The following is a 21,072-nucleotide window of genomic DNA, read 5'->3' on the forward strand; positions in this document are numbered from 1 at the left end:
TTACTTCGTTGGCAAAAATATAATCTAGGAGAAAATGTCTGCTGAGTGAGAAATTAGAGGATTGTTTGCTAAATCACCCAAGTTATGTTATGAATCGGATGCTATGATATTGCACTGAGACGTGAGGAGGGTAGAGCTCATTGTGGAGATGGCTTTAATCTTTCTCGTGCCTATAAAACAGTCTGTGAGGAGTTAGAAAAAAGATGTGAGAGCAATACACTGCTAGCAGATATTACGTTTTTTCCAGGTGAAATGTGTTTCAAAATAATTCTTTTTTAATACATTGCTGTTTGTGCATTTAATATCACTTGAAAAATCTACATTTTTTTCTATGCCAGACAAACTAGAATTTTTCTCTTCATGCTGAATTTGAATATCACTATTTAAAATTAGTAATGATTACTCATATATGGGATCATGCCAGAAAGTCTATGACAGCAATGGAATTATATCTATGAATTTCATCATGATTGCTTGTACCTGTTCCCCTTTCTACTCCTCCTTTGTTCATTTCCAGTGCAACATGTTCCAGACACAGCTGGGCTGAAAATAACCTAAACCAAGAATCCCATAATTCTTAAATCTTTGCAATTTACTGTAGGATTACTCTCTCCATGGCAAAGTCCTCTTCCATGGTACTATACAGACTCTAGCAATCTTGAGATTTGTAAAATACTTGCTGTGATTTCTAAAAGTTGGTAAGACTTCTAATGCCTGAAGCAGTTAAGTTATGTGTTTAGAAGTCTAGCGTAGAGCCAAGGATCTTGCATGTTGGTTTCCCTGGGAAGACAGAATAATTTCTTTTCCTGTTTGTACTCTAATCCTTCATCTAAAGTCATACAACTAATTCAGGAAGGAGAAGGGTCCAACAATATGCAAAGTAATCTTTTCCTCCAGGAATTTTAGCTCTTTGCTCACATCAGATTCTCAAGAACAACTCAGTCTTGAGTATTCATTAATCAGAGCTCATACAAAATTTTACGGATAGCATCGTTCCTCTCTTTTAAAAATTTTGTTCAAGCTCAAAAATGCAGTGTAGCAAGTCTACTGAAAAAACCAAAACTTGACAGCAGGCTAGGAATTAGAATGAAGAAATGTTTTTGTACTACTTTCAGCTGATAGCTCCTATAACAACTACAGCTGAAAATCTCACATAAAAATGAAGGTATCGAGGTACACACAGTGAACACTAACTGGCCAGGCAAATTGTGTGTTTGAACAAATGTACCTTCAAACATGTGCATATGCACAAATGTGTGCACACACAGTTAATGGGTTTTCTTTTCTTTCCTGGAACAGGGCTTTCTCAGCACATTTTGTTCCTTGTGTCAAAGTGAATTTTCAAGTACCACTGGTTTAGGTAGCACTGATCTTATCAAAAAGTGTTGTTTGATCCTGTCCATTCTGAAATCTTTAACATCTACCACCAAAGTCTGCTTTCTTCTTCCTCTTGTGCAACTTCCATCCCTTTCCATGGTTGTAATGAACTTCTTTGGACCTGCTCCAGAACATCAGTATCATAGTAAAAAAAAAACCCAGAAGTGTGTCCAAAGAAGAGCAACAAAGCTGATAAAGGATCTAGTCTTATGAACAAGTCTTATGAGGAGCAGCTGAGGAGAAAAGGATGCTGAGAGGAGACTTTATTGCTTTCTACAGCTACCTGGAAGGAGGTTGTAGCAAGGTGGATGCTGGTGTCTTCTCCCACTAAGAAATGATAGGATCAGAGGAAATGGCCTGAAGTTGCACCAGGGGAGGTTTAGATATTAGGAAAAAATTTCTTCACTGAAAGGGTTGCCAAGCATTGGAATAGACTGCCCAGCGAAGTGGTTGAGTCACTGTCACTGGAGATATTTAAAAGATAGGTAGAAGAGGCATGATTTAATGGTGAATTTGGAAGTGTTAGGCTGGACTCAATGATCTTAAAGGTCTTTTCCAACTTAAATCATTCCATGATTCTGTAATTCTTTTCAAATCAGTCACTTAATTTTCCTGCATTGCTTAAGAGGCATATCTACAGATTCAATTCCTCATCTAATTTCAGACTCTAATGTCCTTAGAAGGGTCAGCATAAAAAATGCAAGTGTTTGTGTGCATCTCTGTGTCCATGTCTGTCTGTGTGATATTGATGGGTGACGTGGAGGTAAGCAACCTTGCACCTTGACAATGGAGACAGAAAATGACAGAAAGATGAAAGTTTTTGAACTTTCAAAGGAAGCTCTTGCACACCAGATGAAAGATCTTGAGGGACAACTCTAGAGTGAGGTCTTAATATGGGAATCTCTAAAGCCACTAAGTTTGGTTAGGAAGCAGGAGGATAAGAGAATGTCTGATTATGAGAGACTGTGATGAACAAGAAAATGCAAAGGCCACGTCAATCTACCTTTGCCCTCTGTCTCTGTGTTCCTTCTCTTACAGGCAGGACAGAAGAAACCGGTAGCAACTGGTAATTATACAACCTTACTTGTGCTTAGACACTTGGGCTTGGGCCAGTTGTATTAAGGGGACTCTTGAATTACTGGCAAGTTTGCAGCAGATATTTTTTGGAGTCACATTGATGGAACCATTATTGAATCTAACTGGGAGGGTTCAACTTTTATGGCAAAACCAGGTCATTTTGGTGGAATATTTTCATCATCTCCTGCTGCTCCATGGCATTTTTCCACAGAGCTGCAATGGGTGGCTTCTAGTACTGCTGTTGGTGAAGACACACACTACACATAACTGAAGGCTGCAAGAGGTGATTTTGCAAGATAAGTGTCCTTTACATTTGCGGAAGAACTGAGCTATGTATAGTAGCTGTGGCTGCTGTTGCTTACAACCCCTACCTTGGTCATGAATGCTACGATAAAGGCCAAAACATTCAAGTACTCCAAGTGCATAAGCAAGGTAGTTACTGGTCACTAACAGAGTGCAAAATCGTATGATTAATAATCACATTGCAAATGTAAAGTGTTATGTTCATGGAATTATGACACTCACAGCTTGTTGCTGTGACCCTGTGGTCATGACAGAAGTACATTATAAATTACTCAAATTCTAACGGAATTAATAGCTACTTAGAGTAACCTATGGAAGACTCCCTTTTTTCCCCTATATTTTTATCTATGTGACTTACTGATATTTCAGTGAGATGGTGTTTTCAGTGTGCAAGACTTTTGTTTCACCTGGGTTCCTTCCTCTGTTCCTGTTTCCTTCTCACCCTTCAGAAAAGTGCACTGCAGTCCTGGCTACATTCTTGTCACTTTTGTAATATTAATATTTGCATCTCTGGAAAATAATCAATGTCTTCCTTGTCTATCTTCTTTGCAGGAAATGCAAAATCTTAATTAATTTTTCTTTTGTCCCTTATGTGTCTTTCCATGGCATATTTCCGTACCATGTTTTTCATTCTATAAATGGATGCATTTAAAATTCAACTGGAAACTCTGTCAAAGCCTAAGTAGCTGATTCTGATATCACTTCAAAGCCTATGAACACAAAGGTGCAAAATTCAATCTCCTTTCATAGGAATCCTGACTTCTTGTGGATGTTGCCTCTTTGGAAGTGTTCAAGGCCAGGTTGGATGGGGTCTTGATCAGCCTGGACTGGTAGGAGGCGTCACTGCCCATGACAGGGGGGTTGGAAGTAGATGATCTTTAAGGTCCCTACCAACTCAAATCAGTCTGATTCCATGAGTCCATATTCTGTTGCACATTAATGGCTTAGATTGTACTTGTCAAGTAACTATTGGAATTTCTTTAAATGAATTCTTAATTTCATAATACATATTTCATATATTCTTATATATTTATATAAAAATTTATATGTAGCTAAAATTCTATTCTGAAAGATTTATTTGAACTGTAGACTGCATTCTGCGTTTCAGAAAATAACCCTTCAGAATGATAAATAGTATTTAAGATGCAGACAGAACCTTATAGGTGAAAAAAAACTGTTCATACTGAAACATGTGGGCAAACAGGATCTTCTTGAGCGTGTAACAGCAACAGGTTTAATTTGTAGTACTTGGATACTCATGCTAGGAGCCACATTTTGTGATCTGGGCTATCTCTGTTATGGATTGATTTTTCTTGATTTTGAGCTGGGGAAGGGAGCCTGAGAATTGGAAAAAATAAAGGAAAAATGAAAGGAAGATCTAACTGAAAGAAAAAGTAGTATTCTGTGTGGTGGGCTTTGTTGTACTTCTGAAACTGCTCTGCTGAAAGGACTGGAAATTTCAAGGGACCTTCCCCTGCAGGCAAACACAATCCACATTCTCAAAAAAGGCTTCAATTGGCATCCACGTAAGGATCTGGTCCAATTTAGAAGCTGAAATGTCCACTAATACACTATGGGGTCAATGTGACAGGATCGAGATGATGCTTTGATTTCTGCTGGAAACTGTATGTTCTTCTCAGGACGCTACTCATCTGCCTTGTGAAGTTTAGTCTATGATCTCTGATGAGCTCTGAAAGCACACATCAGACCTTAATTCTAAGGAGAATGTATTTAATTTGTGTGGCAAGTCTTTGGTAGAGGTGGGGCTACTAGAGTTGTTTCTGTGAGAAGCTACTAGAAGCTTCCCCTATGTCTGATGTAGCCAATGCCAGCTTGCTCCAAGACAGACACACTGCTGGCCAAGGCCAAGACAAAACAGTGCCTCTGTGATAACATACTTTAGAAGGGGAAAAAGTTGCTGAGCAAAAAAAATGACAGCTGGAGAAAGGAGGGAGAATATGTGAGAGAAGCAACTATGCAGACATCAAGGCTGGTGAAGAAGGAAGGGGAACATGTGCTCCAAGTGCTGGAACAGAGATTCCCCTCCAGCCTGTGGTGAAGACCGTGGTGAGGCAGGCTGTGCCCCTGCAGCCCATGGAAATTAACACTGGAGCAGATATCGACCTGCAGCCAATGAAGGACCATACTGGAGCAACTGTGTGTCTGAAGGAGTCTGTTACCCCATGGGAAGCCAGTGCTGCAGAAGGCTCCTGACAGGCCCTGTAATCCTGTGGAAAGAATAGCCCACACTGCAGCAGGTTTGCTGGCAGGACTTTTGACTCCATGGGGAACATGCATTGGGACAGTTCACGAAGCACTCTAGCCCATAGGAAGAACTCACATTGGAGAAGCCTGTGGAGGACCATCTGCCATGGGAGGGGCTCCACACTGGAGCAGGGGAAGAGTACGAAGAAGTCCTCCCTGGGAGGAGGAAGGAGTAGCAGAAACACTGTGTAATGAAATGACCACAACACCCATTCTCATCCCCCTGTCCTTCTCAGGGGACGAGGCAGAGAATTCAGGAATGAAGTTCAACTCCAGAAGAAGGTGAGGAGGTGGGATGGTAGGAGGTGTAAGGTGATTTTTAAGATTTTGGTTTTATTTCTCATTATGCTACTCTGATTTGATTGGTGATAAATTAATTTTCCAAAGTTGAATCTGGATTTGCTCATGACAGTAATTCATGAATGATATCTCTTTGCCCTTATCTGGACCCACAAGCACTTTGTTGTTTTCTCTCTCCTGTCCAGTGGGTTTAGTGAGGACCTTTCACCCAGGCAAGGTCAACACACCACAAAGAATTATGACCATCTTCTTCCTATTCTCCAACAGATACGAGTTATAAGAGGACAGTTGACAACCTAGTTTCACCAGTTAAGAATTTTATTTTTGATGGGGAAAGTCAGGCAAGTTTCTGTAGCTGTAAGTCAGAGTTGACACCAGCCATCTGGCTTCTCAGTCCATTCTCATTCAACGGTACATGCCTTCCACTAATTGTTCTAGGGCCATTTCTATTTTTCATTAGCCCCTGCTCTTAAGCAGATGATTTGAAATAAATCTGTTCAATAATATCTATGTATTTTCAGGCAAGCAAGAGCTGTGAGAACGTCTGAAACTATCAAAGAGTACAGTCAACATCACTCTGATGCAGGCATTAATATTTCTGTTCCTTCCTACTGGACACTTTTTCTCAAGTCTCTTTCGGTCCCTTGTGGCTGTGCTATACTTCCCTGCCAGAAGGGCTCTATTTGTGCCCTAGTCTGAATTCTTACCTTTTTTTTAAATATTAAAATTAATTCCTTACTCAGTACCTGAACTTGCTTAAATTTGACAGAAACCACAATCACTCTTCTTTAAGCTCTGATTCCCCTTTCCAAATAATGATATATGTAAATAGAGGTGATAAGAAGAATTAGCCTTTAAAAGTATCATTGTTATTTTAAGAGAGCAGACAACAGGCAATTATTTCCACTTGCCTTTTTCTTTTCCTCTGATAATCATTGCTGGTTTTACCAGCTTTGAAAACCACTGGCACTATTGCCACAATATTCCTTTATAAACGAAATACAGATCAATTGGAAACACGACATGGTTAAATTGAAGGTAACAATGTTCTTGATACACTAGCAGATGGTTAATCAGGGGATATTACTGCAGGAGTGAATTATGTGCCACTGGTACTAGCACCTCTAACTTGTACCCAAGCTTTGATTAAGAAATGCCAAGCATTGTGCCTTTACATCTGTCTTCTGACTGTAAGCACAAGATAGGCATTTTCAGGTACAGATTCTGCTTTGAACCTGGGACTTGATACTCAGTTAAAAAGAAAAAACTGCAAATTTTGCCAGTATAGGTGTGAATTTTATTTTCTTCTAAGCAGAAGTTGAACTGTGTGACGTGTATTTATTTTGGAGAAAGGGAGCAGGAAGCTCACTGTGGATGTGTCTGCTACATGATTCTAAAACAATTGAGCTTGTGCTCAATGTACTCATCCTGTCTCTGAAAGTACAATGCTCATATAGCCATGGCTCTGCATCTGAATAGAAATATGATCTTACTAACACATGAGAGTGGCTCACAGTAGAAGGTCCACCTAGCCCACTAATCTTGTTTTTCTCCTGCATGCCACTGATCAGCAGTAGATATTTACCTAAGAATATGAAGAAGAAGAAGAAAAGTGAGATTCTTGACAGGATCTGGTAGAAACTTCTGTTGTTCATTCTACTCTCCATACATAGTACTGCTCTGTCCTGTGTTGCATGGCTGTGGTTGTTTTCCTACTTGCTATTTATTTGTCAGTTCCTCATCTTTCAAGTTCTGCTTGTATTGTGTTTAGTACAACAGGGACATGTTTGCCATCCAGATGTAATTGAAAATATAATTGCCTTTTGGAAGAGTTCTGCATTCTATTTCTCCAGCTAGGTGTGCTGTTTTTTCTTTCTCCTCTGTTGCTAGTCCAGCTGGGATCCAGGAATACACATCATGTTCTTTTCAACAGAGAAGAGACAAACTAATTTTCTTCTAAAGGAATCCAAATCACTGGTGTAAGAAAGTCATTTAAATACCATCTTTATTGTGGAGAAGAGTGGTTAGTGCAGACAGACGTGTCAGTTTTGTTCTTCTCATTAAAAATCCTGTTATCTGGAATACATCTGAGTGAATCAGAAGAGTTTTCCAGAAGGTGATAATTAAAAACTTGTGTATATAGAATTGTAAAATGGTTGGGTAGGGGTACTTTCCTCTAGATCCAGTTGCTCAAATTGTCACCCAACCTGACCTTGAACGCTTTCAATGATGGGACATCTACAACTTCTCTGGTCAACCCGTTCTTGTGTCTCATGAAACCTATTGTAAAGAATTTCTTCCTTAAATTCAACCTACATCTATCCTTTTCCAGTTTAAAACTCCGACTTCTTGTCCTGTCTCTACAGGCTCTCATAAAAAGGCTTCATCTTCTTTATAAACCCCTTTTATATATTGAAAGGCTGCAATGCGGTCTCCTCAGAGCCTTCTCTTTGACAAGTTGAACCCCAGCTCTCTCAGCCTTTCTTCACAGGAGAAGTGCTACAGCTCTCTGATCATTTTTGTGTCCCTCCTTTTGATGTGCTTTAACAGATCCATGTCTTTACGGTGCTAGGGATAGCAGAACTAGATGCAGTTCTCCAGGGAGGTCTTGCCAGAGCAAAGTGGAGGGGAAGAAGGCAGAATCACCCTCCTCACTCTGCTGGCCACATTTCTTTTGATGCAGTCCAGGATATGATTACATTTGTGGGCTGCAAGCACATAGTCCCAGCTCATATCCAATTTTCCATCTAATAGTATTCCTAAGTCCTTCTCCACAGGGTTCCTCTCAATCCATTCATCCTCCAGTGTGGACTGATATTTAAAATCACCCTGATCCAAGTACAGGACCTTTCACTTGGCCTTGTTGAACTTCATGAGGTTCCAACGGATGCACTTCAGTCCTGTCAAGGTTCCTCTGAATGACCCTTCCCTCTAGTGAATCAAGTGCTTCACTCAGCTTGGAGTCATATGCAAACTTGCTGAGGATGCACTCAAACTCACTATCTACATTGTTGATGAAGACACTAAACAGTACTTGTCCCAGCATGGATCCTTAAGGAACATTACTTATTACCAATTTTCACATGTTCACTAAGCCATTGACTGTAACTCTGAATGCAGCCATCCAGTCAAGTCCTTATTTAACTAACTAACAAACCATAACTCTCCAACTGTATCCTGGCTTGCTTCAAAAGAAGTGTAGCCAACAGGTCGAGGGAGGTGATTCTGCCCCTCTGCTCTGCCCCACTTGAAGATTGTGTCCAGTTCTGGAATCCTCAACATAAGAAGGAAATGGAACTCTTGAAACGGGTTCAGAGAAGGGCTACAAAGATGATCAGAGGGCTGGAGCCCCTCCCATACAAGGACAGGCTGAGAGAGTTGGGCTTGTTCAAGCTGGAGAAAAGAAGGCTTTTGGGAGGCCTTATAGTGGCCTTCCAGTACTTGAAGAGAGCCTACAAGAAAGCTGTGGAGGGACTTTGTGTACAAAGGCATATAGTGATAGGACTGGGGGATGGCTTTAAATCGGAGAGGGGAAGATTCAGATTAGACTTCAGGAAAAAACTCTTTATGATGAGGGTGGTGAGGTGCTGAAACAGGTTGTCCAGGGAAGTTGAGGTTGCCTCCTCCTTGGAAGTGTTCAAGGCCGGGTCGAATGCGATCTTGAGCAGCATGGTCTAGTGGGAGGTGTCCCTGCCCATGGCAGGGGTTTGGAATTAGACGATCTTTAAGGTCTCAAACCATTCTGATTCTGTGATACTATGATTTTAGACATAAAAATGTTGTGGGGGACTATGTCGGAGGCGTTACAGAAGTCCAAGTATGTGACATATGTAGCTCTTGCCTTGCACACTTACACAGTCACTCCATTGTAGAAGGCCACCAGAGTTATCAGGCACACTTTGCCATTTGTGGAGCCCTCCTGGCTATTTCTAATCACCTCCTTGCCTTTCATATGTTTTGTATCCTCTTTCAGGAGGATCTGTTCCATAACCTTACCAGGCACAAAGGTGGGGGTGACTGGTTGGCCCAGGGTTTTACTCTTCCCTCTTTTTAAAAATGGATGTGATGTTTCCCTTTCTTCCAGTCACTGGAGACTTTGCCTGACCGCCATGACTTTTCAAATATGAGGAAGAGTGGCTTGACAACTTTATTGACCAATTACCTCAGGATCTTGGCACACAGTATCCCATGGACTTATATTCAGTTCAGTTCAAGTGGCTCACGTTGTCTCAAACCTGATCTTCTCCTGTGATAGGAAGAACCTCTCCTCCTCACTGTCAGAGCAAAAAGGAGAAGCTATCTTACTTGGAGAAGTAATATTTCATTCTGCTACTCACTGCAAGATCCTTTTCTGCTCATAACACGCATATGCAGAACATTCCTTCCATATCATATTCCTGTGAGATGTTTTCTGTACCTATTACAAAGTTATGTTGTTAAAATTGCAGTGCAGAATGACATGCAGATCCCGTCATGGTGGTATTGATAAGGACTTGATGAGGCAAGGTAGTGAGTTGAGGTGAGAAAGGCAAAATTATATTCAATGGGTCAGAAAAGGCGTCTCCAAGCAACATTAAGTGAGAAGTACTTGTTTAATATTTGGACTTGAAGGAGGGATAAGTTCTATGACATTACATGATCAATTATAAATCATTGCTGTTCGATGATACTGTATTAGTTAACTGGTCAAATGATAATAGTCATTACTCAGAAATCTAGCACCTTCCTAATTTTTTGTTAGGAATATTACTCTTAACAGTGTTAGGGATTTATTATAGATAGGATAGTGGGGAAGTGACTGCACTTTCGCAATGACGCTATGAGGATGAAGGGCTCTGTGTAGCCAAAGGCTCTGTGTGTAATTGTTTGTGTGTAGGATGGATCCCATGAGCCAGGCTTCATAAGTGTGTGTGAGAGGAGTATTATGTCTCAGGATATATTTGGCATCCAACTTGCAGTGCTAGTTATAGCACTCTTCAAATTGTACTTCAAAGACTTGAACATCATAAGAGGGCACCTTGTAATGGCAATGCCAAAACATAATGTTCTAGGAGTCACTGATGGAATTGCTTTATTTAGATGTATTGAGAAAATTGTATAACACTTAGAGACTGGTACTTAGAGATACCTAGGACTGAAAAAATAGATGTTGTTTTGAGAAAAATACAGACAGCTCCTTGCAAGGTCTTTGATGTACAAAATCTGTGGAACCTACAATGGACTTCGGCCATTTGCCCCCATGATCTTGTGCCTGTTTATCTCAGCTGCTATCTTCTCATTAAAAGAGCTATCGTGGTATGGGAGATTACAAGTAGTTGCTCTGTTGGACACACCTTGAGGGTAGAGAAGCAATGAAATGTAAAGAAGTGGTTTACAGTTGATTCAAGGTCCCTTTCATGCCTACTGAGGGGACCAATATTGAGCTAATGTTGCTCCACCTCTCCAAAATTGGACTAGAAAATACCATCAGGTTAGACAGCTGTGAGCTTAAAAGAAAAGGAAAAAAGAGATATCAAAAATACTATAATAAAAAATAAATAAATAGACTCCTCTCTCCTTTTGGACCCATGTATGTCAGAAGCTTTTGTGCGGCAATATTTATTACCTCTTCTGCTCAAATATTGTAGACAGATAAGTTTGTAGAGTTCTCTGTTTTCAAGGAAGTGATCAAGTTGGACTAGATACCACTATTTGTTCTGTTACATGCTGGCAGATTCGGGCCTAGCTTACTGCTGCTTCCTTATCTCTGTTGCATTTTATGCTTTGGCTCATATTCTAGTACTTGGTGGATGATGAAGTAAAAAAAAAAAAAGTATAAAACTTCATCAGCATCAAAACTCTATGTTCTCCATGTATGTTTGTACCCTCTCACAGACAAGTTTGTTTTTATGGATGGAGTCTTATCTTCATGTGTTATTGCAGAAGGGTGTGAAGCTTCATTGCCACTTGGCATAAAAATCTCTGAAAACATCTACCCAAACAAGTGAACACCCACTCCTACTCTGATGTATTTTAACCGCTGTCTTCTTTGTCTGTATCCACAATGATCTTTGGACTTATTTTGAGCCTTGTAGTCTCTACGACAACAGAAATAATGTGTGACATAGCTTGTGTTGCTGGGCACTCTGCTTCTGATCTGCCTAGCTTACCTGGGGGTGAAAAACCTGCTGTATAATGCATGTATTGTTTCCTACAGGAAAGATGAAGATGTCTTTAATGGGTGACCTGTATTTGTGTACTGACTGAGATGTGTGTTATTATAATGTTCTGAGGGGTGAGAGATGACTCACCTTACAAAAAAATGATTCATGTTGCTTTAGAAGAAATTGCTATTCAACTTTCCATGCATTTTCTAAAAACTGACATCTTCCTCATTTTGTAGATGTGTGAAAGTATGGGTGCATGATAATATCATAGCTCCTTCATGAGCCAGAGCAACCAGTGATTATTCATCCTGTTTAAAATCTCTTTGTCTTTGTTCTTATATCAGCAGGAGCCATCTGATACTTCCAGGAAGGATTATCATATGGAAAACATTCTCAGTAAATCTTTCATTCTTCTTCTTCGTAGTAGGGTCCCAGTTTAAATGTTGTTATAGTTTTACACTTTGTTTTTCAAAAAGGCACAGAATGTGCACATTTTCAAAAGCATCCTAGGAGCATGAAAAAACTGAGGTGATAAAGTCTAAATTCTGTAGAAAAAGGAGTCTTCAAAATATGTGAAAGAGCAAGAGAATAGACTGTTCTTTGCTCATTAGGGATGGGACAAGGGTTTGCAGGCTGCAATTACAGTAATGGAAATTTCACTTAGTAAAACTGTTATTTCAAGGAACATTGACATAAGATAGAACCTAAAGGATGTAGGAGAGGAGACACACTGACGGTTTTAAAGTTGTTAGTAGACATGCATCTGCTGGGAGGGATGGCTCTAGAGATACTAGGGAGTTCTTTATGGTTCAAACTTATTTTTGTGGACTCCTTTGTCCAATTTTTGATGCAGTCAGTAAGATCCACTCACCTCTGAGGCAATCTCTCAAGGACCTGATATTTTGACATTCTTTGGTTTCCCAGAAGAAAGATGTGGGTAAATACTATACCATAATTCAGCACTTCACAGTCGAAAATCCCAAAGCAGTTCATCCTGCAGACAGAGAAAACAAACAATGTGGAGATGGAGTGACTTGCTAAGCATGATCTACAAAGCTGTACCTGCAGGCAGGATTTTAGTCCATTAGGATGTAACCTTGCCTGTTGGACCTTCATGTAGTGTAGTCTTGGGATAGAGCTGCAGCACAAAGAGGAAGCAAGACAAATCGACCATGTAGATGTGTCTATCAAAGCTTATTCTGAAGGGGAATGTTACCAATGTGTATAAATACTTGATAGTGGGGCAGGGGTTAAAGAAGAGGGAGCCAGGCTCTTCTCAGAGGTATCCAGTGACAGGACAGGAGACAATGGGCAGAAATTGAAATAAAGATAATTCTGTTTAAACATGAGAAAAAAGTTTTTTATCCTAAGGCTGATTGAACATAGGAACAGGCTGCATAGAGAGATTGTGGGTTCTTCATTTTTGGAGATATTAAAAACCTGATTGCATGCAGTTCTGGGCAAGCTGCTTTACATGACTCTGCTTTGTGCTGGGCAGTTGACTACGTGATCTCCATAGGTCCCTTCCAACCTCAGTCATCCTTTGATGCTGCTTTACATAATGCATGTGTTAAAGACATATTAATTCTCTCTACCTTTCCTATATATATTTCTGTATTTATTAGGTTTTTGTGGTCATCCAAGTATATTTATTCTGGCAAATTTTCCAGACCTTTGAATACACAAGTTTACTTTGATGGTCTGTTGTTACAACTGTGATATAGTCTTTTGAGGCCCTAGAATATATGACGTGAAATGGGTGTTTTTAGTTGCCTATTTCACCACAAATCTATTGCTAAGAAGGAACAAATATCTTGTGTTTGGTAAATTAGAAACTGTAAAAAGGCTGTGTATGGTAGCTATGCCCTGAGCTTTCTCTTTCTTTGTCAGTAATAATACTTAACGTGATGAATGGCATAAGCATCTGAGAATAAGGAGCAATGCTTTTGTGAATAATGATATTTCTCTCTTCCATGAATCAGTGTGCACTGTCCTGGTGCTCAGGGGGAACAAATATCAGCCTCTGCAGTTTCAAATGCAATTCCAGTTTGGCAGCTGGCAATAATTTCCCTTCAGATGATGGCCTTTAGGACAGAGAGTAACACCAATACATGAAAGAGATGAGACTTGTCATCTTCAAATCCAAGGTACTTGAATCTGTTAGGGTCACCCAGCCAGAAGAATGGAATGGCGTGTCTGTTTATCACAGGTAATCTCCAGCAGGTTGTAAGTTTCAGTTGGTGCTAAAAGAACAGTCTGGAAACAGGGTTTGCTTGCAGTCAGTGACCCAGTTCAGGAGCCACCACACTGGCTGGAAGCTAGTATTCTTGCAAGGTGCTAAGCACATGAGCAAGGAGGTTGCTATTTAATCGTAGGGTGAAACTGCAGCATATGGGGTTGTTGTGTCCTTGAATAACCAGATTTTCCACTTGCCTGCTTTACTCTATTTGTGTAATTTACTGGATTCAGAGTTATTTTGAAAGTTCTGTGAAAGGTGCCTTTTATCTGACATTGCCTTTACTGTGGGAGGGGAGGTAAACTGAAGTCATTGAGCCAATGATCTTCATAAGAGTACCTGCTACTGAAGAAGAATCCACAGCTGCAATACAGAGGCATGCATCCAAGTGTCTAGGAAGTATTTAACATCTCTTTCTTGACTTGCATTCCTATGAGTCTTCCTGTTTGAAATGCCTTGTGCTCATGTTTTCATTATAAATGATACATAAATGTTTTAACAACTGGAAACTTAAATTGTTATCTCAAGTTTCCCCATTAGAGAGCTTTAACTATAGGTTCAGACTGACAGTGAATGAAATTAATTTGCTGGATCTGTTGAATTCAGATCAAAAGCCCATTATGATCGGTTGAAAGATTTCTCTTGATTTCAGACACTTTGGATCACCTTCTTTTAAAAAGTAGCACACTTATCTAAACACAAGGGAATCATTCAGGCATTTATCTCTTGGAACGAAAAGGAAAAAACAATAATAATAAATAATTTCACTGCAGATCACTCCTGTAAAGATCGACTTCTTTACTTGTATTTGTTGTGTCTTAAACATTGTCTGAGTGCAGGGCTGTGTGTACCTGAGGGGCTTTTCTGTTGTTCCTGGTTAACAATGAGAGGGGGAAAGTACAGGAGTAGGCACCTCTCTCCCCACTCGACTCACCTGCAGGTGGACTCACTGTCCTGGGCAGGCTGTTGCAGGACAGTGGGGGTCATCTCCCCACTCCCACCCTACCTGAACTGAAGGGCACACCTTATTCTGGCAAGATCTGTTGAACTGCCAGAGACCCTGGAGCCTCCAGCCCCAATTTGAGAACTTTCCTTAAGGAGCTTCTGTGCATTTCCCAATTCAAGAACTTTCACAGCAAGACCACCCCTCACATGTTAACAGAGCATGGACTTGCCCTATAAATATAGCTTGCCAAGAAGGCGTGGAGTGTGCACCCACCACTCCATGGAACTGGCTTGAAGAAGTGCTGCTACTTGACTGCCCTACAGAAGTACTGGACGTGTTCCTGAGGAACCACTGTCCTCCCATTGGAGTGGTGACTGTTTTTCTTTTCCCCAGTTAATTCTTTCTCTCTCTTTTTTACTTATCTTACTGTACCTTCTTTTTTTCTTGGCACTATGATGTATCGGATCAAATCCAATCCATGTTGCAATTTGTTAAATGACCTTGGCTGTGTTCAAGGTATCAGATTGTAATCTGGAAAGATTGGGATCTGTTTTTGTGACTTTAAGAAGGTGCCATTTGGAGTACATCTGAGTATCTGTTTTGGTATTTTGTCTGAGTCCGAAACAACTACTGCATTTGAATTTATCCTGGGAGATTTGTTGCTCTCCGATTTGCCATGCAGATGTCAAAGGAACACTTTTCACCCTGCCTTCGCAACTATGCAGGTCGGTGTGGGCCTGAACACTACTTTGGGAAGTATTTCATTGAATATCTAAAGCTTTTCAGTTTTTACCAATGATTTTTTTATTTCCAAATGTTAGAATTTGACACTATTGAAATGAAAATTTTCAGACCTTTAGTTTTAAAACATTATTCTTCGTTAAAAATTACCTTTATGTAAAAGAAAAAACAGATAATTAAGTGACCAATAAGTATGAGAAAAATCTATCTACAGAGGAGGAGCAAACTAAGTATGATGTTCCAAAAGTATATTTTTTTCATTTTTACCAAGAAATGCCAAATTTTTTTTTATTTGCTTGTTTCAGAACTCTGTACACTGAATTAAGTGCAATTTTGCATTAACCATTGACTGACCTGAGATATTCAGGTACCCATAGAAGTTCTGCAAAGATGACCTAAGACTGCCAATAATTTCCCTCACACCTTCTTTCCCTAGCATATCAGATATTGTCAAGTGCAGAAGCCTTGCAAGGAAAATATTCAGGGCCTAAAGCAAAGTCCTTTGAAGTCAGTCTTTTCACTGACTTCAAAGAGCTGCAGCTCAGACCCTATTACAACCATTTTAAATAATGCAGTATCAGCATAGTTAATTGGGACTTGGCACATGGATGTTATGAAATGTGAAGTACTGGGTGGTTCAACATAAGATTAGTCATAATAGCAACAGTCCGGAATAACAATGGTCCGGAAGAACAAACCTTAGATCCAATTAATTTAAAAGCCTAAGTTTTTAAAGTTGTTAACCTTAAAGTTAATAGTCTTGATTGGGCTATTAAATTTGATGGTAAGATTTTAGTAGGCAAAGAAAAGATTTCATTTTTGAATACCTATAATTTCCATAGTGCAGCTAATGCTCTTTGAGAAGAAATAAATTTAGAAAAAAAATTGGGCAGGTCATGCCTGATTTGTGCGTTTCCCATATTCATTCCCCTTAAAATTCTTCTTAGCCCTGACTGTCAGATTAATCAGCAGTTTCACGGGACATTCATGGAAGGAGTTGGTCTACATGAATATGAATAGAAGTATCATACTCTAGAAATAAACACTTCTGTCTTCTGTTTTTACATTGATCTTTTTGATAAAAGTCTTTCAAAGGTCTGTGTTTAGTTTTCAACCATCATTGTATATTTCTATTCTGTTCTCATACCTTTTAAATTAAGTTAGTTTATTTTTAGCTTTGTTTTCACTACTATATTTCAAAAAATGCAGTACTATTTTCCCTTTGTATCAAGTCAACACAAATTCTATCAGCTCATAAAGAATCTGTGATTAAATAAGAACTGAGAGTCTCTTGAAATATTCATTAGTTCTCCATATGTCAAAGCTACAATATGGTACTCCCATGGACACCTAAACTGTGCACTGATTCAACAAATAGTTTGAACCTGTGTTTAATCTTTATATATATACCTTGCTTTCACTGAATTGATACATAGCACATACATTTACTTGGATTAATACGGATTAATACATACATATATGTTAGTAAATATGCAAGCATGTGTGTTCAGCCCATTTATGGAATATTTTCCATAGTAAACTACCTCCTGAATAAGCCTTTCTCAAATTCCTTGTGGAAGATCTTTTTTATATTGTGCTTTTTTCTTTTTCAGCCTTCTTAATTTTATTATTAGGATAGAAATGATAACAAAGATAATTGCTGTCTAGTTGATTTGTACATGTTTCAAGACTTTGTTAAAGAAAACCTGACATTTATTTTAAGTTATGCAGGGAGATTCTCTCAGCTTAGACCGCAAGAAAATTTTCAACCTCTCATAACTCTTTTTATTACCTTTCATGCTCTTTTGAGAGTCAATTCCATGTACTCCACAAACTCTTCTGCGGTCTAGATGCCTCATTGAAAATCACACAATTTGAATCTCTGCTGAGAATGGTTTTTGATTGCTGTCCCTCAGTGTACCACATCTTGGTTGGATGTACATTGATTTCCCATGAGTTTACCCATTTCCCTGGGGAAGCATGTCCTTCCTTGCAGTAGGCTTCTGTACATCTTTGTGGCTGCTGGCCTGAGGCAGCTAGTGAGAAACACTAGCTACACTTGTCAGTGGTAGTTCATGACCCAATGGTGACTTGGTAGAGAGATGACACAAACAAATACATACTTTATTTCCCAGTTGATTATCCTAATGATGCATTGCCATATGAGTAACTAAAACCACATTTATTAATGGCTAATTTAATTTCACCGTTCACATTAGCACCTGAAATGCCAGAGCTGTGTTATGTTGGTTCTTGAAAGATTGAACCACCTGAATAAATATAGCCTTAATTTCGAGATCCACTGAACACATACGTTAATTTCTCTCAGGTTTGACATATATGTTTCTAATTCAAGATTTTTGATGTATCTTTACCTTCTTGCTCCGAGAAATACCATGATTATTTATGAAAAATTGTAATGTTCTAACTTGTATACTCCTACTTCAGGAACTACTCCTATGCCTCTTTTACTTTCCCTAGGAAAAATAAAAAGATCTCTGTCCTTCCCTAAACAAAACCAGAAACCCATAGACTCAGAAATAAAAAAGGTTTTGATTTAGACGATGCCTTTTTGTAGGTATTTTCCACTGTTACTTCCCTTTCTTGCCTTTTGCAGGAGCATTCAGTTTTTACATGGAGTAATAGCTTCCTCACACCCAACTATCCTGTTGTAAATAACTGATAATTTCAGTCAACTATGATTAATTGTAAATGAAAGAAAAATACTTGGCTCATGTAAATTTCTCCTCTACTTTTTCTGTTTACATTTTCTTGGATTTGACATTTTCTTCCACCCGCTTTGCACTCCTCAGTCTTTTGAATAAGCAACTACCTGTCCTTCTTTCTCTTCTCTCACCTTCCCACTGTCCTCCTTCTTTGAACTTAGCTGATTTCATTACTCTTCTCTTCCCTCTCATCTTCTCCACCTCCACAATTTTATGGCTTGAAAGTGATACTATGCCAAATCAGTTTTAGTTGCCAGATCCTAGCATTGCAACAATTGATGGCACATGCATCTTACTGGGAATTTCTGTCCAAAGAAAGTAGTATTCATTGCAAATGCTGTGTGTAGGTACCAGCAAAATTCTCTCTTACAGTTTTTGCAAAACCCTTCAGTGCAAATTTATCCATGTCAGTAAACAATAGATCAAGTACTTTAAAGTGTGAGAATATGTAAATTTTGTGGACACTTTATAAAGGATGTGTGCTATGAGTCTCATGGCAACCAGGAGAAATCCCTGGTGATTGGAAGAAGGGTAACATTGTGCCCATTTTTAAAAAGGGTAGAAATATGACCCTGGCAACTACTGACCTGCCAGCCTCACCTCTGTGCCTGGGAAGATCATGGAACAGATCCTCCTAGAAGCTGTGCTAAAGCACATGGAGGACAGGGAGGTGATTAATAGCAGCCAGCATGGCTTCACCATGGACAAATTCCATATGACCAACTTAGTGGCTTTCTGTGATGGGGTAACCACAGCAGTGGACACAGGTAAACATATGGATGTGATCTATCTAGACTTCTGTAAAGCCTTTGACACGGTCCCACACAATATCCTTCCCTCTAAATTGGAGAAAGATGGATTTGATGGGTGGACAGTACAGTGGATAAAACTGGCTGGATGGTCATATTCAAAGGGTAGTGGTCAATGGCTTTAAGTCCAGATGGAGATCTGGGGTAAGTGATGTCCCTCAGGGGACCATACTGGGACCGGTGCTGTTTATTATGTTTATCAATGATATTGACAGCGAGATTGAGTACTCCCTCAGCAAGTTTTCAGATGACACCAAGCTGAGTCGTGTAGTTCCCACACTGGAAGGATGGAATGTCATCCAGAGGGCCCTGGACAGACTGGAGAAGTGGGCCTGTGAGAACCTTATGAGGTTCAACAAAGCCAAGTGCAAGGTCCTGCACTGGGGTCGGGTCAATCTCCATTTTCAGTACACGATGGGGGATGATGTGATTGAGAGCTGCCCTTCAGAGAAGGACTTGGGGGTGCTGGTCTGTGAGAAGCTCGACATGAGCCAGCAATGTGCGCTTGCAGCCCAAAATGCCAACTGTATCCTGGGCTGCATCAAAAAAGTGTTGCCAGCAGGTCGAGGGAAGTGATTCTGCCCCTCTATTCCTCTCTTGTGGGATCTCATCTGGAGTACTATGTCCAGTTCTGGAATCCTCAATGTAGGAAGGATATGGAGCTGTTGGAACGGGTCCAGAGGAGAGCTACAAAGATGATCAGAGGGCTGGAGCACCTTCCCTACGAGGACAAGCTGAGACAGTTGGGTTTGTTCAGCCCGGAGAAGAGAAGGCTGTGAGGAGTTTTATAGCGACCTTCCAACCCTAACTATTCTATGATTCTATGATTCTATGATTCTATGATTCTATGATTGATTCTATGATTCTATGATTCTGTGATTCCTGTCAGCTTTTTGGATAATACTGCTTGGGAAGTCTTTTCTCTCTACTCAGATTTTCAGAGTGGGGTGTTGCTTTTTTGCTGGCACTGGAGTGGTTGGTTTTTTAACCCTGTTACCAGCATAGAAAACAAAATCTACTAATAAAACAAAAGATATTCAACTAATCACATAAATCCAGGAGGCAAGATAAGAAGACAAGGATGAACATCTTGATAAAGTGAGTAATTATCATGGCTCTTATTTTCCCCCTAGAATCAGTTCTGAAGCTGTGAGAGATAAATAGATGTGTAACAAAGATATAGATATATAACAACTGTCTAGGTTCAATCAAGGCTATATGAAATGCTCCGTCTTCCTGTCTCAGGCAATATTTGGACTGGCAGAGCTCTCTCTGTGGCTTGTTAAGGCTTATGTACATCCGATGTGCTTAGGATTAGGTCTTTATGGAGGTATGCTGCGTGGATGTAGGTTCTGCATTTCCTGTAGAATTTATTTTTTTTTTCCTTATAGAATCATAGAATCACTTGTTTGGAAATGACCTTTGAGATCATTGAGTCTGACTGTAGCTGTCCACTACTAATCCATATTTCTGAGCACTTCATCTACCCGTCTTTTAAATATCTCTAGGGATGATGAGCCAGCCACTCCCTTGGTAGCCTGTTCCACTGCATAATAACCCTTTTGGTGAAGAAATTCTTCCTAATGTCTAATCTGAACCTCCCCTGGTACAACTTAAGGACATTTCCTTTCATCCTATTGCCTATCACTTGGGTGAAAGAGACCAACATCCACTTCACTACAATCTCCGTTCAGGAAGTTGTAGACAGTAATGACGTCTCCCCTCAGCTTCCTTTTCTCTAGATTAAACAACCCCAGTTCCTTTAGCTGCTGCTCATAAGACTTGTTCTTCTGCCCCTTTATGAGCTTCATTACCCTTCTCTAGTCATGGTCCAGGACCTCAATGTCTTTCTTGTAGTGAGGGGGCCAAAACTGAACACAGTATCTGAGTTGTAGCCTAACCAGTGCCGAATACAGGGCAATTACTTCCCTGGTTCTGCTGACCATGCTGTTTCTGATACAAGCCAAGATACTATTGGCCTTCTTGGCCACTTGGGCCCACTGCTAGCTTGTATTCATTTGGCTGTCAAGCAACACCATCAGGTCCTTTGCCAGGCAGCTTTCCAACCACTCTGTCCCAAGCCTGTAGTGTTGCATGGGGTTGTTGTGTCCTGAATGCAGGAATTGGCACTTGGCCTTGAACCTCA

This window comes from Cuculus canorus, chromosome 4, assembly GCF_017976375.1.
Source record: "Cuculus canorus isolate bCucCan1 chromosome 4, bCucCan1.pri, whole genome shotgun sequence".
Lineage (NCBI taxonomy): Eukaryota > Metazoa > Chordata > Aves > Cuculiformes > Cuculidae > Cuculus > Cuculus canorus.